The 5,994-nt window shown below is 42.3% G+C and overlaps 1 long non-coding RNA gene across 1 annotated transcript; it reads left to right on the top strand.

Moving 5' to 3' along the window:
- Positions 1–370: 370 nt before the first annotated feature.
- LOC107506336 lies at positions 371–5,440 on the top strand. Its single transcript, XR_004950997.1, has 2 exons — positions 371–702; positions 3,741–5,440. It is a non-coding gene; the product is annotated as an uncharacterized LOC107506336 (long non-coding RNA).
- Positions 5,441–5,994: the final 554 nt, after the last annotated feature.

Raw genomic sequence — 5,994 nt, 5'->3', positions numbered from 1 at the left:
ACCTGCTCTCTGGAGCAGCAGGACGCACTTACAGGCTAGGGACGGACCATAGTCCCATACCCCACGTTGGACCTTCCTTGGGTTGTGGATGCTCAGACCTTGCCTTGCAGTCCCCAGAAGTGCTCATCTCCTCCAAGTGTTAGGTGAGAATTCAGGTAAAACCCACTGTCCTCACTCTGCGGTCATTAAGCCCCACCGCCCCAGCCCCGGCTCTGCCTCTGTCTCATGTGACCCTGGATTCTCAGACTTCAGTGATGCGAGGCGTCACTTGGAAATTCCTGAGCTCGCCTGAGTCTGGATCCTCACTCCTCTGGTCTGCGCGCCTGACAGCAAGGTGACAGAGACCCCTGGCGGCCGAGGAGGGTGGGACAGGTCCAGGAGCAGGGGCGGGTTTGCTGCGGGGTGGAGGGAAATCGGGCGGGGCGACCCTCGGGAGAGCAAGAGGATCCCGGGAGTCCCTCCCCGGGACCCACACTCCAGGCAGAAGCTGGACCAGGAGTGTGCCCATAGCTGGGGAAAACTCCAGGCCGCCCTCTTGGCTGGGGACAGAGCGACCCAGCTTCTGGGTCCTAGAGGACGGAGAGGGAGAATCCTGACCTTGAAGCTGCCCGAAGACCAGGAAGGAGAGCGCTCTCCTCTGTCAAGAGGATCTGAACTTCCTTTAATCAGCTCCTCGATGTCTGCCCCCCTTAAAAAAAAAAGGTACAGGAATTTTCCACCTTGAATCTGTTCTCAAGGGAATTTACCAATCAGTTATCTTGGGGGAAGAGGGGAATTGCCATCTTTACTACATTGAATCTTTCAATCCATTCTGTTCCATTAATAGGTTTTAATAATTCTTAGTGCAATTGTTTGTAGAATTTTCCCTTTAAACAAGTGGCTTGGACATCTCTTTGGCTTAATTTCTAGTTAACTATATTTTTAATGCAGTGTAAGTTGTACCTTTCTTAAATGTTATTTTCTATTCATTTGCCGATATATAAAGATATATATCAGTAAGTTTCTATATTGAAATTAGATCTGGTAAATTTACTATACTTTTTTATAGGTTCTATTAATTTATTGTACATTCTGTGGGACTTGCTACATACTTAAACAAACATATCGTCTGTGAATAACAACGATTTTGTTGCTATCTTTCAATTCTTGTACATTTTATTTCTTTCTCTTGCCTGGCTCCCTCTGCTGGTACTCTGGTACCCAGTGCAACAAAAGGGAGGATAAAGAGCATCCTTGTCAAAAAGGGATGTTTTTCAACATTTCATTTTGATACATGATGCCTGCTATTTTTTTCTTTAAAGATTCTCTCACCAGATTAAGGAAGTTTTCATCTATTCTTTGTATGATAAGTGGATTTTTCAAAAATCATTTATTAGATTTTCTTCATTGCTTTTTTCTGCATCTTTGGATATGATTTGTCTCTTTTAACATAGCAAATTGTGTAGACTTTTCTAATGTTGAAGGAATATTGCATTTTGGAAGGCATGAACCAGACTTGGCCATTCTATGTTATCCTGCACTATATCTGAATTCGGAGTGCTAATATTTTGTTCAGATGTTTGTGTCTCTATTCTCGCGTGAGGTCGGGCTGTGATCCTTCTTTCGCTGCTTCTGTCAGGATTTGAAATCGAGATTGTGTTGGCTTCATAAAATGAGACATTGTTTATTCTCTAAGAGAATTGTTTTATTCTCTGGAGGGGTTCCTTACCAGTGAAGCACTGTGAAGCAGTTTTCTTTGTAGGAAGATTTTTTTTCTAACTACAGATTCAATGACTTGAGAAGATTTGAGATTTTCAATTTCTTCTTAAGTCAAACATATGTGTTCGATTAGAGTTTTCTAGGAATGTTCTCATTTCATCTCCAATTATTGACATAATGCTATTATTATAACAGATTGATAATCCATTTTAGATATTCCGTGTCTGTAAAAATGTCCCCCTGTGCATTCTTGAGATGGGTAATTTTTACCTTCTTTCTTTTGTTCTTGATAAATTCACTAAATCATTTTCAATCTCAATTGTATCATAAAAGAACCAACTCTCTACTTTTCTGTTTTGTCATCCCCACTATTGGGTATCTATTTCTTTAGCTTTTGTTCTTCCCTTTCTTATTTTCTTCATTCTATTTTGCTTTGAGATTATTTTTCTTGTTTTTTAACTTTCTGAGGTATATGCTTAGTTCAATAATTTTCAACCTTTTTATTTTCTATAAAATTTCTACATAGATTTTAAGGTTATCAATTTCCTTCTATGCACTACATTAGCTGCATCCCACAAGGGTTTTATGTAGAGATTTCATCGATGTTCAGTTCAAAATGTTATCAAATTTCCAAGTTAAGTACTTCTCTAAACTTTTAGAAGCATATTTCTTTATTTCCAAACATATGAGGATATCTAATATCTCTTCATTATTGGTTTCTAGATTGTTAGCAATCTCTAGTATTTTGCTTATAGAATATATTCTAAATGACTTCAGTCATTTGAAATTCATTTAGGCTTGCTTTATGACCCTGTATATGGTCAATATTTGTCAGTATTCCTTTTCTGCTTGAAAGGAATATGCACATTGTAACTCTGGATGCATGCTCTAGATGTAAGTCCATTACCTAAAGCCAATTAAGTCTTCCAACCTACTGTTATCTTCTTCGAGTTACTTAAGGTAATGCTGCTTGCCCATAAAACTTTTAAATCCTTTATCAATGAAACTAACTATACGAGCTTTCTTTGGGGTAAGAATTTCATAGTATCTTTTTTCCTCAATTTACTTCTAATGCAACTGAATAACCTCGCCCACCATTTCCAGAAAGGGAACTCTTCCCCCAATGACTTTCTTCATGCAACGTTCATTTGTGATATGTGTACCAAGCATTTACATTGTAAGAGAGTCTTGTCTGTGTCCCTTGCTTACATTTTCAATAGCTTGGTTGCCTTCGTATGATGGAAATTCTGGCCCTTTTCTTTAGTCTTTGAGATGGGGGCAGAAGTACCGCCCCCCCCCCCACGCTCCCGGAGGAGGTGTGCAGACCTCTGCTTAGTGACAGTCAGTGATCCCGTAGGACAAACCAAAAACTGGCCTCAAACAAGGAAGGGATCATAGGCTCACATAATTGAGGATCTAGATGTGGGGCACTCAGAGCCACCATTGAGGATCTAGATGTGGGGCACTCAGGTGGTCCCCACATTGGCCAGCTTCTCTCACAGGGGCAAAATGGCTCTGGCAAACCAGAATTTCATCCTTGCACATGACACAGAGGAGGAGATCTTAAGCCTGGTTTCTCAATGGGTTGGCATGATATGCTGGGACCACCTGAAAGTAGCCAGTTACAGCACTATAGTCCCACTCAGGGGTGACCCTGAAGGGCAGCAGAGGAGGACAGTTCTCCCAGGGAAAGAAGACTGAGGGGTACATTTCAGTTCTGCTTGGCCTGAATTGAGCAATGGCAAAAAAATATGGACCTACAGTGAATCATAGGCATTACCAGTGGTTTGGCTAGATGGACAGTGTTGTGGGCTAAATGTTTGTGCCCTCCCCAAATTCATACATCGAAGCCCTTACCACCAACATGGTGGTATTTGGAGATGGGTCCCCTAGGAGGTAATTAGGTTTAGATGAAGTCAGGAGGGGACTGCTGTGGTTGGATTAGTGCCCTTATGAGAAGAAGAGGAGGAGGAGGAGAAAAAGGAGGAGGAGAAATTAATATTTATATCTCTCTCTCTCTCCCCCATCCCCGACATATACAGAGGAAAGTCCTTGTGAGCACACGGTAAGAAGACAAGACAGCCATATGCAAGCCAGGAATCTGGCCCTCATCGGGAACCAAATCTGCCAGCACCTTGACCTAGGACTTCCCAACCTCCAGAACTGTGAGAAGTAAATGTCTGCAATTTAACCCACCCAGTCTACGGTGTTTTGTTATGGCAGCCCAAGTTGACTGAGACAGCAGGGACTCAGAAGGATTGATGGCCAGTATTTGAAAATACATGACAAGGAAAAATGGAAAGAGATATAGGACGGGCCTCTTGGAATGGACATCGTGTGGAGGTTATTCACGTCCGTATCACTAAATGGCATATGAACACTTTCTGCATCTTTGAAGCAGAGGAGGCTTCAAAAATCAGGTGAACAAAAACGACACACTCCACAATGTCGACCTCACTCCCAGCCATGCCAGTGTTTGCCCAGCGGACTCCTGAACAGAATTGTCATGGTGGGGTGGCAGGCATGGGAGCTGAGCATGAGCTGGTGGACACCATCTCCTCCTTACCAGGCTGACCAGGAGGATACTGCTGCCACCTAGTGGCTAATCTTCCAATCACAGAGAACAGCAGGGAACCACCCCCCCATACCACCACCACCAGAATAGCACCATTCCCTGGGGAACCGGCCAGCCACCTGGTGGCAGGTCGATTCCATTGCACCTCTTCCATCATCAAAGAGTTACAAATTCTGGATATGGATTTGCCTTCCCAGCATCACCATCCTTGGACTCCTGGGATGCCTTAGCCACCATTCATCATGGCATTCTCCACAGCAGCGTGTCTAACCAAGGAATTTATTCCACAGCAAAGGAAGTGCAACGTGGGATTAACTGGTTTTAGCATATACTCCATTACCCAGAGGCAACTGGCCTAATTAAAAAATGGAATGGCTTACTGAAGACTCAATTATGGCACAAGTTGAAGGATAACACCCTGAAATATGGACCTCTGTCTTCTAGGATACAGTTTACGCTTTGAATCAAAGACTGCTCTGTGTTACAGTCTCCCCCAGAGCCAGAATACTTGAGTCTTGGAACCAAGAGATACAAGTGGAAATGTCTTATTTCCCAGTTAGTCCTAATAATTCACTCAAAGAATGTTTGCTTTCCATCCTGACAGCTTTGAGATCTGCTGCTTTGGAGACCTCAGTTCCCAAGAAGGTAATGATTACACCAGATTCTACAAAGTTTCTATTGAATTGAAACCAACAAGCAGAAAAAGGACCTATTCTATTGTTTGGAATAATTGATCCAAATTACTAAGGAGAAATCAGGGTAATGCTACGTAAGAGGGCAGGGAGGACTTTGTCCAGAACCCAGGGTACTAGGCATCTTAGGACTTTTCAGTACTCGGAATCTTCTAGAATAAAGGTTTAGATCCCCACCTCCACCACCAAGTAAAGATCTATGACCAGCTAAGGTTCTAGCTGAGGACAAGAGAAATATCAAATGGGTAAAGGAAGAAAGATGTCATAGACATCAACTATGACTTCATGACTAGGGCCACCAGATTTAGCAAGTGGAAATACAGATGGCCAGTTAAACTTGAATTTCAGATAAACAACGAGTACTGTTTCATGTGATATTTGGGACACACTTGTACTAAAAAAATATTCATTGTTTGAGCAGCCTGTATTTTATCTGGTAACTCTTTTCATGACTGATGAACAAAAGGAAACTGCAGTAACTTTGTACTTTTTTCTTTGCTTGTTATATGTATATGTATATGTATATGTATATATATGTATATGTATATGTATATATGTATATATATAAATGTATTTTATTTATTAACCACGTTCTCTTTTCTCCTCAGTATTACCTTATATACAAGCTGTTGGAGATGAGCAGAATATTCAGTGGAACTGTGAATTTGAGGATAAATTAATATAGTTAGCTCTGGATACAATGATTCTTGGGAGTATGTGTCTTCTCATTTGAGAGAGAGGGTGAGATTTTCGTAAAAAGAACTACGTCAGATGGGAATTGTTTTGCCAGCTGGTGCAGTGTTGAACTATGCCAACAGAGGGCGCTGGAGAGATGCTGCAAGGCCACAGCGGCAAGAGCGCAGGCACCTCACTCGTTTTCCAGCTTCCTTTGCTTTTCATTGCTCGCGAAAGCCAGTGACTGGTGTATGGATGGCCCTGTCTCACTCTCTCTAGCGTCCCTAACTAACCAATTTCAGCACCGCACTGGGGACCCGCTCTGTCCCGCTGGCAGCTACTTCTGCAAGAGGT

This window comes from Rousettus aegyptiacus, unplaced genomic scaffold, assembly GCF_014176215.1.
Source record: "Rousettus aegyptiacus isolate mRouAeg1 unplaced genomic scaffold, mRouAeg1.p scaffold_m13_p_5, whole genome shotgun sequence".
Taxonomy (NCBI): Eukaryota; Metazoa; Chordata; class Mammalia; order Chiroptera; family Pteropodidae; genus Rousettus; species Rousettus aegyptiacus.
This window is presented reverse-complemented; position numbering and strand designations above follow the sequence as displayed.